Source organism: Sarcophilus harrisii, chromosome 3 (assembly GCF_902635505.1).
Source record: "Sarcophilus harrisii chromosome 3, mSarHar1.11, whole genome shotgun sequence".
Classification (NCBI taxonomy): domain Eukaryota; kingdom Metazoa; phylum Chordata; class Mammalia; order Dasyuromorphia; family Dasyuridae; genus Sarcophilus; species Sarcophilus harrisii.
In genome coordinates this window covers 520,790,038-520,817,145 of record NC_045428.1, presented here as the reverse complement: position 1 = coordinate 520,817,145, position 27,108 = coordinate 520,790,038, and the positions used below count along the sequence as shown (strand labels likewise).

The 27,108-nt window shown below is 37.4% G+C and overlaps 1 long non-coding RNA gene across 1 annotated transcript in view; it reads left to right on the top strand.

The window, feature by feature from the left end:
• Positions 1 to 26,861, top strand: part of LOC116422760 — a 33,997-nt gene extending 7,136 nt beyond the window's left edge. Inside the window, exons 2-3 of the long non-coding RNA XR_004233282.1 lie at positions 14,509 to 14,586; positions 26,844 to 26,861. This is a non-coding gene — a long non-coding RNA (uncharacterized LOC116422760). The remainder of the gene's footprint in view (positions 1 to 14,508; positions 14,587 to 26,843) is intronic.
• Positions 26,862 to 27,108: the final 247 nt, after the last annotated feature.

Below are 27,108 nucleotides of genomic sequence, written 5' to 3'. Positions count from 1 at the left end.
CTCTGCCACAGCGTGGGCACAAATGGTCCCTGTGAATATTTGGGATGGATAGGATCATTGATGTAATGCCAGAAAGGACATGAGACATCCTATAATCAAGTTTCCTCATTTGCAGATGAGGAAACTAAAACCCAGAAAGATTAAATGACTTGTATAGTATAACACAGCTAGCAAAGCAGCAGAGCTGAGATTTGAACCCAGGTCCTCTTCTCACAGCATTAGAAGATTAACTACATGAACAAGATTTAACTGGAAGGAGCTACCATTGTTATTCCACAATTCCACAACTGTGCTGCTGGCAAGCCAGGCTGGCTATCAATTACTGAGCTTTCTTGAGAGCTCCCTTCCCATTTCCTTTGCATGGGCAGTCTCCCTAGCAACTCCCTCTCTTCTGGGCTGTGACTTTCTTACAAACCTAGTGCTTTTTGCCACCAAGGGTGTTTTCCTGGAGTTGGGAGGTCTCTTTTTCTTTCAGAACCACTTAGATTAACCTAATAAACTCATCTCTGTTGAAAGTCTAACTCAGAATCTCCAAGTTCAACCCTGCCCTTTATGCTTGATCCAATAACTTGTCTCTAAAATAGAGAATATCCTCTTCTCATCTATTATATGTGAGCCTTACGTAAGAATACAGCACTTTGCATGCATGTTGATCAGCAATTTTATCATATAAATGAATTACAAGTGAACCTGCATATTTAGAAAAAGGCTAATGCTTCTCAAGCTCAGAGGGAAGCAGAGTCAACCAACTAAATATTTATAATGTGCCTACAATATACTAAAAGTTGGAACAGCAAAGGGGAAAAAAGAGGCATTTAGGTGCCTACTATGTGCCAGACACTGTGCCTTTAAGTGCTTTCTAAAATATTTCCTTTGTTCCTCACAACTCTAGGAGTAAGTGGTCTTATCACCCCATTTTACAGTTCAGGAGATTGAGTTTAAGTGACTCATCCAGGGTCATACAACTAAAAAAATATGTGAGATTGGATCTGAACTCAGATCTTCCTGATTTTAAACCCAATGTTCACACAATCAATTATGCCATTTTAACAAAGTAAGGTAGTCCCTAGAATTAAGGACCTAATGAAGAGAACATATATTTATAGAAGGGTATTCAAGACACATACAAGTCCAATATCAGGTAACCTGAGAGAGAAAGTACCTAGAATCTGGGGAGGGATTGGAAAAGGTCTCTTGAAGCAGATGGTCCTTGAAATGAGTCTTGAAAGAAACCAAGAATTTCAGGAAGGAAAAGGATTTCAGGCAAGAAGGGATATCCCAGGCACAGGTACAGAGGCAGAGGATGGGGTGAGACGAACATAAAGTTAGCCAATATGATTGGATTGCAGAGTTCATGAAAGGGAGTAATTGAGAAGACAGGAAAGATGAGAAGGATTCAAGTGATGAAGAACATGAAGTCCCAAACAAAAGAGTGTGTATGTGTATATATGTGTGTATACATATATATATATATATATATATATATATATATATATATATGTAAAATAGGAAATCATGACATCTATTATTGAGGGAGAATGTGACATAAAAATAGTAATAACCATACTAGCCATAATAATTACTAGCATTAAATAAATTTTCTTTAAGAGTGACAAAGCATCTTACATATGTTATCTCATTTGATCCCCACAAAAATTATGTAAAGTACATATTATTATTGTCTTCATTTTATAGATGAAGAAACTAAAGCCAGGAGGCTGGGATTCTGACTCACCCAAGATCACACAGCTCATAGGTATCTGAGTGGTTGAATTTTAAATCTTGATTCCAAGTGTCATGCTTTAGCCACTATACCACTTATGTAGTGTATAGAATATGTGGTGTAATCATAACTGAGGAAACAATCCAAGCAAAACTGGATAATAAATGGATCAGTGGACTCCCAAGTCACTTAAAAAACCCTGAATACAGAGGGAGACAGATTTGTGTATTAAAACCAATCAAATAAGCCAGTTAATATAAGAAAACAATTAACCAAGATTCAAACCAGGATATAAAATTAGCTAATCTGATTTCTAATTGGAGGAAAGATTTAGGGGCTTTCCCTTTTAGGAAGAGGAAAGAGTGCATTTCAGTGGAATTGGAAGGAAACCAGTAGATTTCAGGGGCTTTCTATTCTCAAAACGGAGAGATGCTGATTAATAGCATCCACCTGCATTTGTGAAACAATAGATGACTTATACTATCTAGTTTCCCAGGGATGATTTACAGAAAAACAACAAGATGGAGGAGAACATATGTGGCAGAACAAGATGGAATCAGTGTTCATGAAACAGAATCTGACTGGTTTTCTTGATTCCGATACCAAACTAACTTCACTTTGTAAATGGACTTCACCCTATTTCATCATTTACCTGCCTGATATAGTCAAACCTGTACTTTAGGAAAAAATCACTCTGCTGGCTTTGTGAAGAAATGTATTGAAGTAGAGGAGATTTAAGCCAAAGAAATAAATTGGGAGGCTATTGCAATAGCCCAGACAAGAGGTGATTAGAGCTGAACTAGGATGGTGGCTTTGTGAGTGGAGAGAAGAAGATGTATGTGAGAAAAATTGTGGAAACAGAAATAAGAAGACATGACAGCTAATTGGAAATGTCAGATGAAGAAGTCAAGGATAACTTTGAGGTTATAAAACTGGATGATTAGAAGAATGGTGGGGCCCATGAGAAGAATGGGGATGTTTGTAAGAGGGTATATGTGGGTAATCCAGAATACATTCAGAAGAGAGAATAGTATGTCACCATCTCTGTTCCCTAGCTGAATACCATTAATAATACAGATTTCACCCAGGACATGGGTTGTGTTTGGATCATCTTCTCAGCCCCATTCAGAAATTCTAAAGCCGCTAATTCTGACTTAACCCCTGACATCTTCTTCCCTTCATTGCTCTCTCTCCGGTCTGTTTGCCTGCAATGGCTTCCCACTGCTTCAGCTTACACTAACTTCTTTCTTCTCCTACCTGCAAATCCATTTCAAAGTCACAGGTAGGACTCCCAAGGCTTGGAAGAATCTAGACAAAAAGCCCACCCTAATACCCTAACAGGGCACTCACCTGGGTTTGAAATCTCTCAGATCCCTCCTCTTATAGGTGCAAATATTGAACATCATTATTATTATAGTGATGTGAAAGATTGCCTTCCTTACATCCCAAAGCTAAGAATAAAGGTTAAGTTTCTGGAAAGGAAACCAAGAAACTCCTAGAGCACAATCCTTACATTCAGGCTCTGTTTTGCTCCTACACAGAATCCTTTAGCTAAGCTCACATTATTCTTCAGAAAACATTTTTCCCCAGGACTTGAAAGCCCCAGTCAGTTCGGAACTCAGTGTTGCTCAGCATTCATTGGCACAATGAGACAGCATCTTTTCAACTGACCACATGCCCAGTGACTCATCCAGCCCTGCTGAGAAAAGCTGAAGTGATGGAAAAAGCCCAGTACCCCTAAACTGTATCTTTGTTTCCTCCAGTCAGTCTGCACCAGAGCTATTCCTCAGACTTCACTCACTGTGCAGGCATTAACAAGACACAAAACCGGAGGACTGAAGGGGCCCTTAAAGAGCTTCTGGTCCAGCCCCCTCATTGAGCAGGTGTGGAAACTGAGGCACAGAGTTATTGCCCAAAGCCACATGGCTAGTTAGTGTTGGCAGAGATGACAGGGTTCTTTCTAAAATATCATGCTGCCTCATTGCTTGTCATTTGCTAATGGTATTCTGCCTTTGTCATCTGCCAATTGTGGGCTAGCAAGATAACAGTAATAGTAATAATAATAATGATAATTATAGTTAACCTTTATATAGTGCCAGGAACTGTAGTGAGTACTTTTACAAATATGGATGTGTCTTTATCAAATTAATCATTGCCTCATCTTTACTGAATAATCAATCTTCCCCCAACGCCTGTTGTCATTAGGAACAATATCCTTCCAGACCTCCAAAGACCATTTCATCCTCAAATCCTGATATGGGAGGGTGAGGAAAAGAAGGGAAGTAGGACCAGCCAACTTAGGGCCTTGCCACCAGGCTGGGATGTCCTAAATGGTGTTAAGTGCATGAAAACTCAACTCACCCACCATCTATTCAGCTCCAGACCATCTTTTGCATCTCATATGGTCATCCAACAGGACACCCAAGGCAACTCAGCACAGGCTCTTGCCATCTGCCAAACCCAGGAAATGCTACCCTTCCTTTTCTCCATCCTTTTCTATTTCTTATTGTTTCTCTGAAAAGAATATCAAAGCAATCCTGCCAGTGCCACTGAGAGAACATTTTGTCTCCATAAGTAATCCTTGTGACTCTCTTGTTCAAAATTCTTCTTTGTGGCTATTGCTCTGCTTTCTGTGTTATGTGCCCTTGTAGAATATAAGCTTCTTAAGGGCAAGGATGGTTTCACTTTTTTATTTGTATCTTTAGTGCCCAGGACAATACCTGAATACCCTGTAAGTAATAAATAAATGCTTGTTGATCAATGGATTTAAGTACTGTGCCAATCTAGATTGTGATATAATTAGCTAAGAGAAGCTCCCAAATTTTGGAATGTTTCCAGAACCAAACTTAAAAAAAAACTGTTAATATATTCCATTTTAGAATGGGAAGGGAGAGGTTGGTGAAGGTAGAGCCTCATGATGTACTTAAATTTCCTTGTGGTGATTGTTCACCAGAACCAAAGTAAAAACAAAAGCCAGAGCAGATACCAATGTATGCAGTCCCATATATTCTGCTCCGGGAGCTATAATATATCTTACATAGTAACGAGGTGAATTGAAAATTTTATCTTTGTCACTTTTGAGTCAGATGGAGCACATTTGTTAATTATTAGGGAAATGGCCAATCCCTGAAAAGGCCTGCTGGGATCCAACACCATTTAGCTGCCAAATTCTTCATCTCCATTTGGCAGGTAGTTCTGGAAGCCATCTATGAGGGTGAGCCAACAGGCTTTTAGGTACCACAGAGATTTCCTTGAAAGTGAATCTACTTTCTTTTCACGGCCTATTGTATTTAACTACTATATGGCAGCTGTGCCAGTCACACTTATTTGGAAGCGGCCTTCCTGACCTGTTAAAGCTAAAAGCTTCAGGTAGGCACCAATACCCAGGAATAAAAGCCCTAAATGAAACACGTGTTTAACAACAATTCTCTCCCTAATATTTAAATCAGTTCCTAGAAAGCACAATGATTAAATGAAACTTTTTTTTTTCCTGAGCCAATGGGGATTAAGTGACTTGCCCAGGGTCACATAGCTAAGAAATATTAAATATCTCAGGTCAGATTTGAACTCAGCTTCTCCTGATTTTAGGGCTGGTGCTCTATCCACTGAACCACCTAGCTGCCCCTAGATGAAACATTCTTATAGAAGATAATTTCATAGCAATCTGGATGGATGACTGACTAAACAATGTTTCATGATCTCCTGCCATGATGGCCATTTAGTCTGAAGCTACCAGCGACTGGGAACTAGAGGGGTACTTGAAGTTTAATTTATGGAAAGCTGACTTTTCAGTGGGTCTCATTTCCTGAGCCTTGGCAGAAAGGGAAAAGGAATAAGCATTTATTAAGTGCCTACCAAGTCCCAAGCAAATGCTTTTTAAAATATTGTTTCATTTTATCCTTATAGCAACCCTGGGAGATAGTCAATAATAAAATCTCCATTTTATAATTGATAAAACTGAGGCAGATAGAGGTTAACCAGATAAAAAGTGTCTGAAGTTGGATTTGAATTCAAGTCTCTGTAACTCCAGGTCCAGCACTCTATCAACTGTACCACCTAACAGCCTTAATTAAAAAATTATTGACCTGTGGAAAGAACGCTGGATTTGGAATCAAATTTGGTTCAAATTCTGACTCTTCTATTTATTACCTTTGTGACTTTTCATTAGTCAACTTTATGCTTCTTGGCTTTAGCTCCCTTCACTGAAAAATGAGAGGGGTAGACAAGATGGTCTCTAACATCCCATAAAGCACAATATCTAGGATTCTATGACTTTCTGTTTGACCTAAACAACACCCTATTTTTTGTCCTTGCAGCACTGTGATACTCTGGTATCAACTCCCACTCTCACTTGAAACCCTACTTTCTGCCTCTGTCTGCCCTGCTTTAACAACCTGTATCCCTGGTAACCAACTCCATACCTCTGCTCAGCCAATCCCAGCCTTCTGGTTCCTCTCCAGAAAGGAACCTTCCACCTGCTGTCTTTGCCTCCTCCCTAGCTGGAGAGCCCTTAGCCCCAGCTTATTCAAAACAGAACTCATCAGCAATTCTGCCCTCAGGTGTGGCCAGAAGCAGTTACTCTGGAGATTATAATTCATTCATGACATTATTTCAAAGTACTGTCAGTTGATATAATATCACATGAGGTATTTGGATATGTTATGTTATACAAGCACATTTGGATAGCACTCCAATTTTACAAAGTGTCTTCCATAATTTTTTTCCACTTGATCTTTAACTATGATATTTTTAGAATGTTTATAGGTTATACTGTCCACATTTTATGTAAGAATAGTTATAGGCGATAACACAGTTGAAAGAATGCAGGATGTGGAGTTATAGAACCTGAGTTAGAATCCTAGCTCTTCTGCTTATTACTCATGTAACCCTGGGGTAACTTTGCTAAGCCCAAGGGTCATTTATAAAACAAAAGAATTAAACCACATAACATCAAGGTGCCTTCTACCTTCAAGTCTATAATGTTACATTATGTACTTTTACCATAGCTTTCTTTCTTTAAAAAAAAAAAAAAAAAAAAAAAGTTGTTATTTTTCATTTATTTCATTAAATATTTCCCAATTATGTTTTTAAAACCTTTTAGCATTCACTTCTTAAAATTTTGAATTCTAAATTCACTCCCTTCCTCTGTCTCTTCCCCACCTTGGGAAGGCAAACAATATAATAACAATTATATATGTGAAATCATGAAAAACATATTTCTAAATCAGTATGATTTGGATTCCATATCTACCAAACAAAAGGATCTTAAATAAGCAAAATAAATGCTGATTTATTCAGACTGATTGAGAACAGAAAGTTTTTGATCACTATCCTGGTTAAGTGAAAGCTACCAGACATTCCATCAGGGTTGCGTAGAAGGAGGAGAGTGGGATGAGTAGAATGAGGATTCCTTAAGAACCTTTCCCCTTCACTTTAGGATTCTTCAAGAAGTGGCCCATGGTAATTTGTTTTCTATATTCTGTGGAATTTGGTCTAAGTTATTCAAAATCCGATGGTGAGAAAGTAAGAGTTTAAAATCCAGGGTTACAGGGAAAATGTTCACATAAGTATATTGGAGGAGAGAGGAGGCAAATAGTATTGATTCATTATGAATTCAAATCAAAATTAAAGGTAGAACTGTCCAATTAATCCAAGAGAACAGGTATTTCCACAATACCCTAAAGAGATCTTATATGAGGGAAAGTGAGACTCCCAGAGTATAAAAACAGTTTCAAAAGGCCTGAGGCACTCCAGCCAAGAGTTGTGACCGAGCTTTAAGTGGTCAATTGTCACACCAGGGTCATCTCTAGATAGCCGTATGAAGAAGAGGTCATGAGCACCATCTACTGGAAGAGATCTAAACTAGAAAGCACATTGAAACATCCCCATCAGAAAGCAAGAGGGATCTTAAGAACTTCAGAATCCCTCCAGGCCAGTGAGACTGGCAGAAAAATAGCTCATCTTTAAAGTGGCCCAGTGGATAGAGCTCTGGGCCTGCAGTCAGAAAAACCTGAATTCAGATCTACCCTTAAACTCTTGCTAGCTGTGTGACTGTAAGCAAGTCTGTTTTGCCTCAGTTTTCTCAACAGTAAAATGGGGACAATAATAGCATCCACCTTTCATGGTTGTTTTGATAATCAAATTAAATATTTTAAAGTGCTTAGAACTGTGACTGACATATAATAAGTGCTATTTAAATGTTAAACCAGATAACCTCAAGGTCTCTTTTATCTTCAAGGCTATAATGATACACTATATAGCTTTTTTTTTAAGTGTGATATTTTTTCATTTATTTTATTAAATATTTCCCAATTATATTTAAAAAACCTTTTATCATTCATTTCTTAATTTTTTATTTACTATTATTACTTATATTCATATGTGGATAACATAAGTCATTATTATTATTACTTAGGATCAAACAGAAGCTTAAAAAGCTGACTTTACTACAGAAAACAAGAGGGAAGCCTTATTATTATGCCTCACACATAGTAAGTAGATTTTTGCTAACTGTGGAATCCAGGGTGGCTAACATGAACGCTTGCATTTAAAGGGGAAACTTTCCATTTTCAGGAGAATTCCCATATTAACAAATGAGGTTCTGACTCCTCCAAGAGCTCTTTCCTGTTTTCCTTTCCCTCCTCCCAGTTGTTAGTAATCTCTCTTAGAAATTCTGTTTGCTCATCTGTGTCCATGTTGTATGCCCCTCTTTGAGGGCACCCACTGTTTTGGAATGACAAATATGGAGTTGACAAGACCATTATAAATCACCTAGTTCAACACCATCATTTTATAGAGGAGAAAATTGAGATCCACTCCTCTGAAGATAAGATTTGCCCATGAACGTACAAAGAAAGAATTTGAATCCAGGATGTTGGATTCCAAATCCATCACTCCTGGCACTCACTGCAAAAGGCTGCCACGTGTTTCTGTCTTGATATTCCTAGGAATTAACAGAGTACCTTGCAATCCTAGGGCTTATTAAATAAATGTTTCAGTGCATTACTGTATGTACCAATACCAAAGTAGGTCTTGAGTTCTTCAGGGGCAGAAAAAGCAAGTTGGACCAGAAGTCACTTTAAGCTTCTGAACCTGGATCCTGGAAGTTTTGGACACGTAGCAGGGCCACGTCAGCTTTAACTGTGCTCCAAGGGAGAGAGCAGTTTCTACTCAGCCCTTCCAGCATGTGCCCCAAAGGCTTCCAACCTCAAACCCTAATCTTCTGGGAGCAGGACAAACAATGGGTTATTTACCCAGCAGTCCTAAACTGGCCAGTTCCCCAGGTCTGCAGAAAAAGAAAGGATCTGGACCTCCGGCCCAATTGATAAAGGGGCCTGAGGGAACCTCGGAGGGTGAGGGCCAATTAACGCCTGCCTCCTTGGCAATCCAGCAAAGACCAACCGGCCTGCTTTGAAGTGAGTCCAGGACCAAAAGCCACTTTACCTCAGAGCCCAGTTGAGCACAAAGTGCTCTGGCACTACCTGCTGCTGTCAGTGATAAGACAAAGTTATCAGATTCAAATGAAGGGAGAAGACCCGTGGACTGAGCCATTGCTGGCAAAACGGTGAGGTGACCCTTGCCCTACCACCACTGCTGCACAATTTTAAGGTCCCCTCAGAGGGTACCCTGTGCTTCTGTTCTTACAATCTGTCAGTGATTCTAAATCTATGATCTGAGGCCCTCTGATCTAAGAATGTTCTGTCAAGATTGTAAAAGTCTTCCAACCTAGGGATATAATAATATTTCTTCCCTTAAACTTTAGGGAAGATCTACTAGTGATCCTGAGATAAGTAACGGGTGGTAGCTGATAACTATGCTTCAGGCTTCAGTCATCGCCTCTCCGGAGTAGCTTCAGAAAATCTGCCAGCACCTAGGAACCACTTCTGCCCTCAAGGAATGTGTTTTGTAGTTAACAGATAAGGGAAAAGTGAAAGTGCAAAGACAGAACTTCAGGGTCCTCACAGAATCATGGCAATCCTTCATAACAATAATGATTACAAACGCACATATTATGTATATATACACATAAATACATACATATAAATATGTAAGTGTATACACACACACACACACACACACACACACACACACATACATTTTTATATGTCTATATATTCATCCTTGCCTAATCTTGGAAGCTTAGATCACAGCGAAACCCCTGGGGCCTGAAAGGAAAACTGCTATAGCCTGTGTGACTCAACTCACCTGCCCTCCAGGGCAACAGGAGACATCTTGTTCCCTTGCAAAAACCCTGATAGGTCTCCATCCCTCCAGCACAAGTTTGGCATTCTGGACTCAAACCCCCTGAAGATACACTCTGTTGCCTCATGACAGGGAAATTACAATAAGCTTCCCCTTCTCTTAGGCCCCTAAGGGTTGTTTTTTCAATCAGCCCCCTCCTTTGCTAATTCCCTGACACATCTTAGGCTGCACAAGGTCTAAGGGCATCCCCAGATAAGGAACTAAAGCCATTTTGTTTTGTTTTTGTTTTTGTTTTTTTTTTGCTTCTGTACAACTATTACTTATGGTGATGAGGACCCTCCCCCTCCCAGTTCTTGCTCCTTAAAAGCTAGAAGCTTTATCCATTAAGACCTGCTCAGATCCATGTAGCCACGCTTGCCTGTCCATATTCCATTATTAATAAATTTCCACATCCGTTATAGCACAACACTGTGATGTGGGGTTGGACGCCAAATGATGGGAAGCACCAAAAGTTGGGGTTTGGTCATGTGAAGAATTCACAATGGCCATTCTCTTTGGCAAAAGGTAGATTTATTTAGACAAAATGAAGGGATACAATAGACCCTGGGAATGATAAATATGAAATAGAGTGGGAGAGCATATGAAAGAAATTCCTCAGTGGAACTCACAATCACCCAGTAGAAAGGGAGCACCCGTTGAGGTTGGGCACCCCCTTAGTTGGCAGGCTAAATCCCGAAAGGGACCTACCTCCATAAAAGTTAGTTAGCTGTAAAGAGAAGTGGGGTTGGGATGCACAGTGGAGTTCCATGGCATGGGGGAAAGGGAAGGGGAAAGACACCACAATTGTAACACCAATTGAAGTGGGCTAAGTACCAGAAAAGATTTAGCAAAGAACCAGGAGCAAGAAGATAAATTTATAGGAAAAGTATGTTACTTATTTGCTAATTTTGTGGCTTACAGGTGGGTTTGAGGGGTGGTCTATTCACTATTGTCTCAGGAACTTGGTTATCATTGATCAACAGACTGTCTACCTGACAGTCAGCAATGTTTGTAGGACTATATTATAGTATTAATAAGGCCAAGAGACTTTAGAATCATTGACAGATTGTTAGAACAATAGCACTCTAAGGTCAGAGGATCTCAGGAATACTGCTATATTTCCCCTAGAAGTTGCACCCCATAATAATTATATCTTGTAAACATTTGTATATAATATTTATATACATTAAAAATATTTATATATTTTATATTGCAAACATATATATATATATATAATTACCATTTACCATTACCAAATTTATGTGATTCCTTCAAAAATCTTGTGCAACAGATAGGGCAGACATTATTATTCCAATTTTAAACATGAGAAAATGAACTCAGAGAAATAAAATGACTTGCCTGGGTTATCTATTGATTAAAAGATAAACCTGGGGATGTTATCACTCAGATTTATTAAACAAATATATTTATTGAGGTTAAGAAGCAACCCCAAGAGGTTAAAGTCCAAAAGAATTTAGCAGAGAAGTAGAAGCAAGGAGACACATTTATCCAGTTCTTCATGTCACTGGCATGCTAATTTTGTGGCCTTAGAGGTAGAACTGAAGAGTGATTTCAGGAATTTGGTTATCACTGACCTGCAGATCTAAGACTTTAGAATCATCGACAGATTGTTAGAACAATCGCATCCTAAGGTTAGAGAGTCTCAGGATAACTAATATATCTTCCCTAAAGTTTAAGGGAAGAAATATTATTATATTTCTAGGCCAGAAGACTTTTACAATCATTGACAAAACAATAGCATTCTTGGATCAGAAGGCCTCAGGATCATAGATTCCAAAGCCAGAAGATTTAGAATCATTGACAGATTGTTAGAGCAGAAGCACAGAGTCACCTCTAAGGTCAGGGGACCTTAAAATTATTGCTATCTCCCGTAGAAGCTATGTTTCATCATATTGAGATACTTTAAATATGCAAAAGTAACTGGATTTTTGTATCTTCAGGGAACCATCCATCTTTCCCATTGAACATTTTCTATCCCTTTCCCCAGCCTCTACATCTTGCTCACTTCATTCCCAGCTTCGACTCCCTCCCGACAGCAGCCCTGCTTTCCCCAAAAAAATGCCTCCACCCTGCAGCCTACGTTCCTGATTTGTGTGTCCCTAGCTTGGGCTGTCACTTATTTCATGCTAACTCTACACTTAAATGGGCTTCCTCCCAAGCCCAGCTTCCTTTCATTTCCCAGCCACCGACCCTCTTCTTCCATTAAATGTATTACCTTCCCCTATGAGAATGTAAGCTTCTTGAAGGCAGGAACTATCTTTCTTTCTGGTTGTATTTGTATTTTAAAAGAGAGCTCAGACAGCCCTTTTTGTAGTGGCAAGGAAGTGGAAATTGGATGCTCATCAGTTGGGGAATGGCTGAATAAGTTATGGCATATGAATATAATGGAATAGTATTGTTCTATAAGAAATGATGAATGTCATATAAAAATAAAATTATTTTATGAAACATATCTATGGTAAATAAAATAATATTGCTATGTGGCCCAAATACTTAATTCAGTCTATATATAAATCAGTTTCCCGGTCCACACTCTGCAGGATAAAGACCAAGAAGTGAAAATCTAAGGAAATATTGTTGAATAGATTTTGAAGCATTTTATGAATCCTTTCTGACATATGAATAACCAATTTTGATTTTTAAAATGTCAACAAAAAAAGTGTATTACAGGCATTGAGTAGAGTCATGTTATTGGTTTTAGTGGTTAGTATGAGATGCAGTTTTGTTGCTTTCTTAATATCCATTAAAATTCCTTACAGACATTCATAAAAGCAAAGGACTAAAAGGACTAAAAGAGTTTGTAAAGATTCAACTAATTTATAAATAAATTGTGATGAATGAGATTAACTTATAAGGTATGTCGAATGAATTGCTTCCTTATCAGATTCTTCAAATGAGTAATTTAAGTTATTTAATCAAACAAAACATACTTCTGATTTTAAATTTGTCCTTTTTTCCATTTGTGTCATTCTTTCTTATTGCCAGTTAGTTATTTGGTCATAATATTTTATGATGGTTTGAATAAACATTTAAGTATTGATTTAAATTTTTTTAAAAGATGGGCAGACTGATTTCAGAAAAGCTTGTAAAGAGTTACATAAATTGATACTGAATGAAGTGAGCAGAATCTAGAGAAAACTGTACTCCATAATAGCAAGATTATATGATAATCAACTGTGATGAACGTGGCTCTTCCCAGAAATGCCATGATTCTTGACAATTCAAATAAACTTGGGGTAAGAGAGAACTATGGAGCCTAAATATGGTTGGTTCGAGGCATAGTATTTTCACTTTTCTTTGGTTTGTTTTCTTCTTCTTTCTCACAATTCTTTCCTTTTTGGCCCGATTTTTCTCGTACAACATGACAAATGTGGAAATACGTTTAAAAGGATTGTGCATGTTTAATCTGTTAGATTACTTGCTGACAAGGAGATGGGGGAGAGTAAAAATCTGAAACAGGATCTTGAAGAGATGAATGTTAAAAACTATCTTTGCATGAAGATATTTGAAAAAATAAAGTACTACTGAGAAAAAAAAATAAAGAATAGAGCTCAGCAGAACCAGGAGATCATTATACACGGTGGCAACAAAAAATTTATACGATGATCAACTCTGATGGACGTGACTCTTTCCAACAATGAGATGACTGAGGCCAGTTCCAATGATCTTGTGATGAAGAGAGCCTGCTGCTCCCAGAGAGAGGACTGTGGGAACTGAATGTGGATCAATCACAACATAGCAGTTTTACTCTTTTTGTTGTTTGCTTGAATTTTGTTTTCTTTCTCATTTTTTTTCTTTTTGATCTGATTTTTCTTGTGCTGTAAGATTATTGTATAAATATGTATACATACATTGGATTTAGCATATATTTTAACATGTTTAACATATATATATATATATGATTACTTGCGTTACAAAACACTTTTATAAGGGTCGATGTTGAAAAATTATCCATTGGGGCAGCTAGGTGGTACAGTGGTTAGAGCACCAACCCTGTCGTCAGGAGGACCTGAGTTCAAATTTGACCTCAGACACTTAACACTTCATGCTTCCTAGGTGTGTGACCCTAGGCAAGTCACTTAGCCCCAATTGACTCAGCAAAAAAATAAAATTATCCATGCATATGTTTTGAAAATAAAAAGCTTTAATAAAAAATAAAAATAAAATTATTTTATCAATACTCAGAGCCGAACCTGGTACATAATAAGCACTTAAATGTTCTAGCTAGCTACCTACCTATATTCAGCTCACCACTCTTCTACATTAAATCTTTACTGACTTTCCCCACACCAATTGCTAGTGAGCTTATGTTTAACTTATTTGTATTTATTCTTTATATACATATTGGTATGCATAAATAGTTTTGTTCTCTTACTCCCCTCCCCTCCAAGTAAAGTCCTTGAGGGAAAGGATTATTTTAGCCACTGTATTTGTATCCCCAGTGCCTACCCCATGTAGACCCTTAATTAATAAATACCTGGTGATTGATTGACCAGAACTGGGTTTCTCTCTCTCTTTTTCAGATTGCAAAGGGACAAAGGACAAAGAAAGAAAGAAAGAGAAGACTTTCTCTCCTGCAGGTCTCCTGATGAGCCCTGGAGGTAAAGTCGTATTTCTTTAGAATTTTGCTGTTTGTCTGTGTGATACCTGCGGAGACTAGCTTCAGGCTCTCGGTAAATGCTGTGGATGCCGGGCACGTGACCGTGGTCTGAGAATAACCCTTCTAGCAGCGAGCCTGATTCCTTCCCCCGAGAGCTGTAAATTCCTGGGAAGTCTGTCCAGAGCATAATTTTAGCTTTTTTTTTTTTTAGTACCTATTACCTATTTCTCTGCTTACCCATAACTCAGTGGGCAGGGGAAGATATCAATTTGCATTTATATAGAAACTCAGCTTAAGTTAATTAATCAGAATACTAAGCTACCTCAACAAATCCTTCAGTGAAAGCCAGCAGCCAGAACCCGGGCGTGCCTGGTTTGAAATGATGATTAAAGCTGCCACTCGGGCTCTCTTACAAACCTCTAAAATCAGCCTCCTAATGGCCTGCAGAGATCAGGCCCGGCTGGAAGACCATTCATTTCTACAAGTTAGCCCTCCTTTCTTCGGCTCACCTGCCCCTCCAACACTGCAACAAACACATTCACTTAATGAAAAAAACCACAAAAATATTCCAAAGCATAAGTCAAATACTATTTCCCAGTAGGACGCATTTCGCTCCCTCTTCCCCAGGAAAATATCCAAGCTTTTCCGACCTGAATGGGCCTGACAACCATAAGTAAGAAAACCTGCAGACTTCTTAAAGTTGAGCTGGTGAAGAGGCGGTTAGTGGAGAGAGGAGAGGAAATCCCGTGTTTAAGGAAGCCCAAATGTAAGGAAGCCCAAAGAAAGAAAAATATCAGTCAAGAAATACTTATCTTGATTCCAATGAGGATCGGGAAAGGGTGAAAAGCTTATTTTCTATGAATCACTGATTCTTCCTATAGGTATCTGCCTTCTTTCATTCCTTATTCAGAAATGTAATTCAATACAGCAAATATTTATTAACGTTTTACTATTTACAAGACCCTGTGCTAGTTATTGTATTATCAAAGATGGTCAACATTTTTTAAGTGGTCACTAGGTAGCAAAAAGTGTGAAATGTCCTTACCACCACTACCTCACACAGGATAGAGGCAATTAAGTGGTATTGTGGGTAAAACTGTGCCTAAAGTCAGGAAAAATCTGAGTTCAAATGTGTCCTAGCAAACTTACTAGCTGTGTAATCCTGGAAAGTCATTTAACAGCTGTCTGCCTCAGTCTCCACATCTGTAAAATGGGAATAATAGGGGGCAGCCAGGTGGTTGCAGCAGAGAGAGCCCTAAAGTCAGGAGGACCTGAGTTCAAATTTGACCTCAGACACTTAGCACTTCCTAGCTGTGTGACCCTGAAAAAGTCACTTAGCCCCAATTGCCTCAGGGGAAAAAAAAGAATAATAACAATATCTACCCCACAGGGTTGTTACAAGAATAAATTCTCAAACTATAATTTAGCTTCAGACCTTTGTCTCTGCTTTTTTAGAAAATTAGTATCCTAATTCTATCACTCACTATCTTAGCTATTCTCCCAGCTTCGTGCCAGTCATAAATTTTATAAACACGGCACCAATGCCTTAATCCAAGTCAATTTTAAAAATCAATGAGAAGACTAGAGCCAAGGGCAGAACCCTGTGATATTCTGTACTAGATTTTCTTCTAGTCAGATATTTATTCATTAATCACTCTCCTTAAGATCCAGTCCTGTAATGTTTCAAACCCAGTCTATACTTGCCAACTTTATCTGTAATGATCTTGTGAAAAATTTTGTCAACTTCCATCACTGAACTACAGATATACTTTATGCCATTTCCCTGAATTATCTGTTTAGCAACCCCATGATAAAAGGAAATGAGGTTATTCTGGCCTAACACATTCTTAACGAAACCATCATAGTTCTTAGCAATCTCCTTTTTCCTTTCACTAATCCAAGTTAGGATTTTATTTTATTTTTTTTTTTTTATTTAAGAGGTAAAATATAGTACCTCTTCCAGTCTCCATAATTTTTCAAAAATCCCTGATGAAAATTCAGCAAACGTTCACATTTCTTTCCTCTAAACCCTCTCTGCTTCTTTTTTTTTTTCCTGAAGAGGTTAACACCATCCTTCCAGTCTCTTGGGTTCACAACCCAGGTCTCACCCTGGATTCCTTACTACCTCTCTCACAATCCATATTCAATCTATTGCCAAGGCCTATTGACTTCATCTTTACAACATCTCTTGGATATGGCCAATTCTGGTGAAGGCTTCTGCCTCTCATACCTGGATTATGCTGATGAATCTCCTAGTCTCAAATCTCTCCCTACTCCAATTCATCCTCCAGTCAGCCACCAAAGTGATTTTCCTAAAGATCTGGAAATCACCCAGATGTCACCCCTCATGTCAATCCAGGGTAAAATACAAAATCTTTTCATAATGGATCTCTCCTCTGTCTTTCCAGGCTTCTTATATCTTTGTTGTCATTCAGTCATGTCCCACTTTCAAGACTCCATTTGGGGTTTTCTTGGCAAAGGTATTGGAGTAGTTTATCATTTCCTTTTTTAGGTCATTTTACAGATGAGGAAACTGAGGCAAACTGGGTTAAGTGACTTGCTCGGATTCACACAGCTGATATCTGAGATTGTAGTCTTCCTGACTGTGCTACTCAGCTGCCTTTACATATTACACTCTTCCATATCTCTTTGATCCAGGGACACTAGCCTCTTCAAGATATTTCATCTCTTGACTCCAGACATTTTCTCTGGTTATACCCCATTCTAGGAATTCTCTCCCTCCTCATCTCTGCCTATTGGCTTCCTTTAAGTCCCAACTAAAATTCCATTTTCTGTATTGTAGGAGGAAGTCTTTCCAGTCTCTCTTAATTCTACTTCTTTCCTTCTTAATTATTTTCTATTTATCTTATATATAGCTTGCTTGTATATTCACTTGCTTGCTGTACCTTCCATTAATTCCTTGAAGGAGGGAAATCCCTGTTTTTACCTTTTTCTCATGTCCCCAGTAAACACAGTAAGCACAGTACCTGGCACATAGTAGGTTCTTAATAAATGTGTATTGACTATATAATATCAGTAAAGGCTTTAGGTGGTGATGAATCTACCACAAGTTCAGAAATAGCTGCATCCTTAGCAACACTCTGCCATTTCCTGTTCTCTCAGGTGTGCCTTTGTCAAAGACTACTTGCTCCCTGATATTCTTTTCCTCACTCCTGCTTGGGTGTCTGAGAATGCCATATCTCCATCCAGTGCGACAGCAAAGAAAGTGGGTGTTTCCAGGGAGGTCTTATTGACTAATAGAAACCTAGCTCTAGTGACTAGAAAACAGTTTAGCCCTTAGTTAACCATAGCCAGGGGATCAGCAGCTATCTCTTAGGACAGCTAAGACTGTCCCTGGACAGTCTCTCCACCAAGAGACTGAGAATTCTGTCCAGACCAGAGCATACCTAGCCCTTCACCACAGTACAGAGTTAAGGACGCCTTATCCAAATTATCTCCAAATTTCCTTCCTTCTCTAAATTCCTATGGATCTTCTGCATTGTTGCCAAGGCTTTGACAGGTGGTCGCTGCTTAGTTAGGCAAACAGGGATTTCTATTACCACATCTTTGAGGAAAATAAACCTTGAGGAATAAGCATCTAGAAACAAAAGAAGCATCTTATCTCCACTTACATATTATCTCCTTCCCATGTGAAAGATAGGGTGTGACAGATTTCTATCCTAAAACATTACTATCCTCATTAACTTGATCCCTCTACTGCTTAGCTCATTTGTGTGCAGAAATGAGTAGAAGTCAAAAGTCTCTTAAGATACTTTTTTTTGAACCAAAAATTTGCTGCATCACAAAAACCTATAACTGGGATGCTGAATTTGGTTTTCTCTCACTTTGCCTTTCAGCACAATCTTCAGCTATCCCCATATCTCCGTCAATCATAAGGTCTCCTCATTCTCAATTCTCCAACTGCTCATCCATTTGACTGTTTGGTACCCTACAAGCTGTTTGTTTTGTTTCCTTTCCATATCTATATAAGCAGGTTATCATTCAATCTACGTGTCCACAAAAGACCTTTACATAGTGGTCATTTGTTCAAGGACCAAGAATGACTACTGTGGAGGAGTGAATAGGACACTTCATCTTCTGTGTTCTGTAAAGTATTATGCTGACCTTGCAGGGAAAATGCTGGCTTATTTCTTTGGATCTTTTAAAGACTGTGAATAGGGCATCATCTTGGCTCTGTCAGCTCATACAATCCATCTATCTCCCTACTGCAAAAGAGAGGGAGCAGTTAAGACCTGGACTTAGAGTTTAAAAGATCTGAATTCAAAACTCTGCCTGACACTTATTAGCTATTTAGTTGGATGAGTCACCTTTTCTTTGAGCCTCAAGGTCCTCCTCTTTAAAATGAGGAATTTGTATTCTCCAATCTCTAAGATCCTTTCCAAGTCTATGACCCAATGCTCTATGCTGAGATCTCAATATTCATTGACATCTCCAAACTTCAGTTTCTCATCTTCCTCATCCTCATCATAAAATACCTATATTTTCTATTTCAACTCCCATTTCAAATCAATGAGACAAGATAAGTAGGATGTGGGTCATAAGGTATAAATATAAATACTGTAGATCAACTGCTTTATAAATCTTAAATTTCTATGTAAAATGCCAGTCAGCTATTGTTATAACTGCCTAGATCCCAATAATAGTTAGAGGCATGTAGAGGAAAAGAGATGAAAAGATAAGGATAAATGATTATTTACTTTACAAGTTAGCTGGTGGCCCTTCTGTCAGTCCAACTGCTCTGATCTCAACTCTAATGGGACAGATTACCTGTTCTGATGATTCCTAAAGGAGGTGAGTCAGAGATGGGTCAAATTGCTTCATTCTAAAATAATGTGTGGAAGAAGAAAGTTGGCTTAAATCACAGAAGATCTATGATGGATATGGGATAGGAGGAATAGGAAGACTGAAGGAGCTGGGATTCAGACATTTTCTAGGGTTAGTCAAAGGGAGCAAGAATGGAGGAGAGAAATTATCTAAGAGTCAGCATATCTTCATTGATTGCCCAAGATATTATGGTTTCCAGAATATAGTAGGGTCCATAAGTGGTCATCCTTAGGTAGGGAAGGTCAGGTGGGATGAAGATGGTACAAATGCTCTTTTCAGTCCTTCCAGGGATATATGTTCCCCTGGGAGAAGTAGATTGAGTGATAGATTGAAAGGGAAATGCCTCCAAACATATTTCTCATATGATTTGAAATTATACCTATTCATACAGTTAACAATACTTCATCTGAGAAAGTTAAAATAGAGGAAGCTGTCATTCTTAATCTAGTCTAAACTCATTTAGTCATTTTGCTTTCCTCACAAGTTAAAAGAGTAGGAAACAGTAGGAGTTTTGATGAGAGTAGAGGAAGAAGATAGAACAAGAGAAAAGAGAGAGGGAAAGCTAAGTAGTAGTGATAGAGGTGTTGGGTTTGGCAGACATTTAGTGACCGCATGATTTTGAATAAGTTGGATAATCTCTTTGGGCCCCAATTCTTCATTTGTAAGATGAGAGAATTCTATCCATCTCTAAATCTCTGATCATGTGATAAATTTAAACCACAAAGTCTTACCTGGACTAGGATGCTCTGTTGAAGATCAGCATTAGAATACTGGGCTTCCAAGAGACAGAAAAGGGAGACACAGGAGGCAAGAGAAGAACAGGTTTATAGAAAAGGAAGATGAGGGGGAGACAGGGCAAAAACAAATTTTATCTATGTTAACATTTTGCCCAAGGTCAGCCTTCTTCCTTTCATCCTTTCATACACCAAGCAGAAAGGTCCTTCAATGCCAGGTTCCTGTGCAAATGTTTCTCCTTGCCTTTCCCCTGATCAGAGGAAGATTAGAAGAGATACCCAGGCTTGAGCCCAGTAGTTGTATGTTGAAGGTACATAGAAGGATGCTTTTTGACGTGGATGGCCACACACAATTTGTTTGGCCATTCCTGAATTGTTGGATATTATGTATGACTTATTTCCAGGTATGGAGTCTCCTCTCTCCCTTTGTCCCTCCCATTACAAATAAAGCTGCTTCTGGAACATTGTACATGCTTTGTAAATGCTTGTTGATTGATGTAAAAATAGCCAATGTTTTCCCATTAATAACATAACCTCCATCTGCACATCCAATGGCATCTTGAAGGTTTGCTGCCTCCATGATTAAGCGTCATTTTTCTCTCACTAAGAGTTATGTATAGCTTAGGGAGCATGATGTTTACAGTCATCCATACTAAGGGATTTTTTTTTCCCCTGCTCTTGAAAAAGATGTGGCTAATATGTTTATTTAGCCTTAGTGTATTGCTGTTTGTTGATAAACCTAGTCTATCATCTAAATCTCCCTGCTTCCACAAAGGACAAGTCAAAGAAAACAGAAGAGATTTCTCAATACAAATTCTAGGAGGAGGAAAGCTTTCTACTTGGTGAAGGGAAAATCCTGACAAATTTACACATTGTCTCCAGAAATTTGACAGGATTGTTTTGTGCGCATGCTGGCATATGTGACTTATATTCAGATTAACTATTCAAGCTGCAGAGATAATAGGAAAAGTATTACATCAATTTATAGGCTGTGTCTTCAGGTATTGCTGACAAAGAAGTAAAAAATGCAAGACAAGTGTTTGTTAGTATTACAGCTTCCTAGGGAAGAAAAGAAGTCTAACTATGCAGATTGTTATAAGATAAAATATTATCTATCTCATTCCATTTTCCCCCTGAAGTATAACCTCAGACACTGTGTAGAGTAGGAAATTTACCATTGGCTCATTTCTGGGGAACTAGGTTGCACAGTGAACAGAGTGCCAGACCTGGAGTCTGGAAAACTCGTTTTTCTGAGTTCAAATCTGGCCTCAGATACTAGTTATATGACCCTGGGCAAGACATTTATCCCTTTTGCCTCAGTCTCCTCATCTGTAAAATGAGCTGGAGAAGGAAATGGCAAACACTCTAATATCTTTGCCAAGAAAACTCCAAAATATCAGATAAGATTGAAACAACTGAACAACAGACATCTTTTGGATTAAAGAAAAACTGACTTAGGGAATCATAGTTCTTGGAACCAGAAGCAGTCTCAGGCATAATATTTTTATTTCTACTTAACCATGAAGCAATTAAAGTCTCATTGAGTTACAAGCTCCCACAGCTAGTATTTGAAGGTAAACTTGTTTCCTAGTATTCCACACCAGTTCTCCTATGATTATATAGGTATGGATAGAGTCCTCTATTCAATTATATATGCTATCCTCACCTCTGATACAAATATAACAAAATTAGTTTACATTTAAATTTATTATGTCACTAAAATGAGATAAGAAGCTACATGGTAGAGTTACTATAGTACTAGACTTGGAGTTAGGAAGATCTGGATTCAAGTCCAACCCCATGAAACTACTAATTGTATCTCTCTGGGCAAGTCATTTAACTCAACTAGGTCTCAGTGGCCTCAGATATAAAATGGTAATGGTGATGGTGATTATAATAATAATATCACAAGGTTGTGATGAGCAAATTATATAATGCAAAATGTTTTGTGAACTTTAAAGTGCTATATCAATGTAAAAACATTTAAATGTTTTAATTTTATGCCAAGCATAAAAGTAAATAGTTAAATAGTCCCTCACCTCAATGAGAAGTCTTCCATTGGGAGGAACAATGTGTACTTATATAGGTATATATACAAAATAAATATAACATACAGATAGAGCTGAATATTCGAAGCTAGGGGTAGGGGAAGCTCTTCTGCCTATCTCTAGTGGACAATTGCACCCCAGCTGACTCAAAGATGATGGAGTAAGCATGCTGGGCTGAGAGGGAATCCATAACATAGACTGCATTCATTATATCTGCTATTTCTAGAAATCATAGATTGTAATAAAAAAAAAAGGCTACAGAAAGTTTAGAGAGAAAAAGGAAGAAGGAAGGAAAGAAGGAAGGAAGAGAGGGAGGGAAAAAAGGAGGGAGGGAGGAAGGAAGACCAAAATCAATTCTGAATTACATCTTATGAAATCATTGGCTCTTGAGCTGAAAAGAACATTAGAAATCATCTAGTCCAATCTCTTTTACACATGAAAACACTCAGAGAAGTTATGATTTGCCCTAAGTCACACAGGTAGTAATGGGAAAAGATATTTTGAATTCAGATCCTTTGGCTACAAATCAACCACAGATGCTAACAATGATGATGAAAATAATGATAATGATGTTGATGATGATGACAATAATGGCAATGTTGATGTTAATGATGATGATGATGATGAATAGTAGGCAGGATTAGGGCAACTTCAAGACAACCAGGTCAAATAACTCCTCCCTCAAAAAAAAAAAAAAAGGAAAATGGACAAAAATAAAGACAGTGACTTTGATCATTTGTTAGAGTGGTTTAATCAATGCAAAAACTAGCACCACATCTGGAGATAAAAAAGAACTCAGAAACTATCTTGGCCAATAAATACTTGCCAATCTTCCTGACAAGTGGCAGCCAAGAAAAATATTATTTCCAAATTCAAATTTCTCTGAAAAATATTATGGAGGATATTTATTTCAACTAGCATTTTCTCTCAAAATACTAAAGAATACTATAAGAGAAAATGAGCACACAAAAAGTTTGATGTGAGACTCAGGTCATATCATCCCAAGAATATCCTAAATCAGGAGTACAATAAATAAATGTGAAATAGAATCAAACTGCTGGTGTTCCTCTGGCAAACAATTCTTATCAGTGAAAGAAGTATATTCTACCAACTCAATATCTATTATCCCATATGATTAAGTAGTAATTGTGTTATTCTGAAGTGAATCAAAAATAGCAGCTAGATCTAACAGTCACATGAGGAAGAAAGCTGTGTTGGAAGTAACATAATTTTAAGAGGCAATTTTCAAAATATCTCAAAGAATAAGATTCTAAAAGAATGTTAGAGATCACAATGTTATCTTTTTAAGGCACCAAGAAACATCTATTGTTGTTCAGTTGTTTTCAATTGTGTCTGATTCCTCATGATCGCATTTCGTGTTTTTTTTTCAACAAAGATCTTGGAATGGTTTGTCATTTCCTTCTCTAGCTCATTTTCCAGATGAGATAACTGAGGCATATAGAGTTGTGACTTGCCTGAGATCACACAGCTAGTAAGTATAGGAGGCTAGATTTAAATTCAGGAAAATGAGCCTGATTATTTTCTTATCTGTATAGAGCTTTAAGTGTGTTCTATATAATACAGAGGTCAAAGACCTATAGTTTATTCAAAAATTCTATATATCCTGACTACTTTCTATAAGAAGAATTTGAAGGTTTAATCAGCAAACTGTATCACATGCAAAAACAACAAAAAAAATGAAAAAAAGTGAAAATATTAATAGATAGAAATAACTGGTTACAGATGAGAGAATAATCTCCAAATTGATTACCTATGTAGCAATATCACTGGCTTATTATGTCAAAAGCCAATATTGATAATAATCAAAAGAAAAAATAGATAAAAACTGCATATAATTATAATGGCTTCAATATGATCTGTTCAAAGAAGCTATTGACAAAATAATAGACTTTGACACTAATGGTCATTATTTTTTTCTACAAGAGTTAACTATTGTAAAGCAGACATAACAATCAATGAAGCCCAGAAACTATTTCAACCAACACTTAATCTTCTTGATAACCAGGAAGACATGGAATCCAAGGGAAACATTTATTTAGATTTTAAACTCATTTTCAAGATGATATGGAAAAGTATCATGGGAGATTATGAATGGGATTGCTTCATAAAATTGACAAAAAAAAAATTAGAGGAGGAAGTCATCTGCTGAAAGTTTGGCATATGATCAAACTCAGGTCAAGAACATTTGTACATGAGACTGGAAAGAGAACAACAAATACGTAGAAAACAAGAGATTTGTCAGCATTTCTGTAGCAACATAACTTCATTATTTGATGACACTGAAACTACCACTTTCCAGTTCTAATACCTAACCTACCTGATTGTACTTTATAAGGCTATATAAATGTCATACAAGAAGATAAAGGGAGAATGAATAGCTAGGACAGATCGTGTACACACAAAAGAAATCCATATTGAAAGAAACATTTTGAAAACATTTTTAACGAAAAGATCAATTACTGATATCTTTTATTTTTATATTATCTTCAATGTCCTTCCAAAAAGCCACCCCTTGTAATAAAGGAGAAAAAAGCTCAGTAAAACTAATACATCAGTTATATGTGATATAAGATAGATTATACTTTAATAAGATATATTCATGTGAAGTTTATTCAGGAACCAAGGGTTCATCTACCAAGGTACACATAAAAATTACATGAATGTAGCTACAAAACACTCTGAAGGAATAGAGACTTAAATAATTGGAAAGAGATTAATTTGCTCAAGCTTGAGCAGAATAACTCCATCCTTATTTTGCCAAGTTTTCTCCCAAGGAGAATGATCTTTGACCATAAAGGATAGAACAAAAATGGTATTTAATGGGATGTATTGAGACAATAGAAAGCTTTTCAGTAAAAGATCCAAACTTCCAGTGCCAGCACTATGACTTACTGCTACATCGTTGGACCAAGCATTTAATCTCCCTAGGCTTACTTCTCTCTATTATAAAATGAGAAGTTTAGACAATATGATTTGCAAACTCCTTTGCAATTCTAAATCTATACTCATTTGAGAACCAAGATAAGAAATAGTACAAGAATATGTGGCTTCTCATTTCCAAAATATATAGAGAATTAACTCTAATTTATAAAAAATCAAGCCATTCTCCAATTGAAAAATGGTCAAAGGATATGAACAGACAATTCTCAGATGAAGAAATTGAAACTATTTCTAGTCATATGAAAAGATGCTCCAAGTCATTATTAATCAGAGAAATGCAAATTAAGACAACTCTAAGATACCACTACACACCTGTCAGATTGGCTAAGATGACAGGAAAAAATAATGATGATTGTTGGAGGGGATGTGGGAAAACTGGCACATTGATTCATTGTTGGTGGAGTTGTGAACGAATCCAACCATTTTGGAGAGTAGTTTGGAACTATGCTCAAAAAGTTATCAAACTGTGCATACCCTTTGATCCAGCAGTGTTACTACTGGGATTATATCCCAAAGAGATTATAAAGAAGGGAAAGGGACCTGTATGTGCACGAATGTTTGTGGCAGCCCTTTTTGTAGTGGCTAGAAACTGGAAACTGAATGGATGTCCATCAGTTGGAGAATGGCTGAATAAATTGTGGTATATGAAAATTATGGAATATTACTGTTCTGTAAGAAATGACCAACAGGATGATTTCAGAAGGCCTGAGAGACTTACACGAACTGATGCTGAGTGAAATGAGCAGGACCAGGAGATCATTATATACTTCAACAACAATACTAGATGATGACTAGTCCTGATGGATCAGGCCATCCTCAGCAACAAGATCAACCAAATCATTTCTAATGGAGCAGTAATGAACTGAACTAACTATACCCAGAAAAAGAACTCTGGGAGATGACTAAAAACCATTACATTGAATTCCCAGTCCCTATATTTATGCACACCTGCATCTTTGATTTCCTTCACAAGCTAATTGTACAATAATTCAGAGTCTGATTCTTTTTGTACAGCAAAATAATGTTTTGGTCATGTATACTTATTGTGTATCTAAGTTATATTTTAATATATTTAACATCTACTGGTCATCCTGCCATTTAGGGGAGGGGGGGGGGTAAGAGGTGAAAAATTGGAACAAGAGGTTTGGCAATTGTTAATGCTGTAAAGTTACCCATGTATATATCCTGTAAATTAAAGGCTATTAAATAAAAAAATAAATAAAAAAAAAAAAAAAAAAAAAAGAATATGTGGCTTCCCTTAACAAGCTAATCACCAGATTCAGATAAACTACATCTTATAGCTTGAAACAACTGGTATGATTACTAAAGCATTGTCAATATAGAAAAAAATGGAAGAGATTATGTAGAATTACAAAAGGAAAAATGAGCCAGAGAAGAGAGAGAGAGAGAGAGAGAGAGAGAGAGAGAGAGAGAGAGAGAGAATAGAGTCTGAGAACCATTAAGTCAAATAGCTTTAAGCTTGAATTCCTAACAAAACATTGGAATGGATTCTAACACTGAAAAGATCTAGAGATGAGAACATAGAGTCATCTGTTATGAACCAGTTAAGTACAAATAGCTTTAAGGCTATCAGAATGGTAATAAGATAATATGCAATATGAATTTATGATTTAGTAAAACAAATGATAAACTTGATATTTCTCTTGCAGAAAAGATGCAGCGCAACCGAAAAGAGTACATCAGTGGTTTCTGGATGGAGTATGACACAAGATTACATTACACAGCTTTATTGTCTCTTTTAATGGGGTTATTTTCAGTACAGGATCAGAGTATGGTTAGCTCTATCTGTTTATTTATGAAATTTACCTAGATTAATTGGATAAAGTAATAGATGGCATACTTAGCAAATTTACTGATGACATAAAACTGGGAGGGATAGTTAGCGAAATCTGGAAAATAGTATAAGTGTATTCT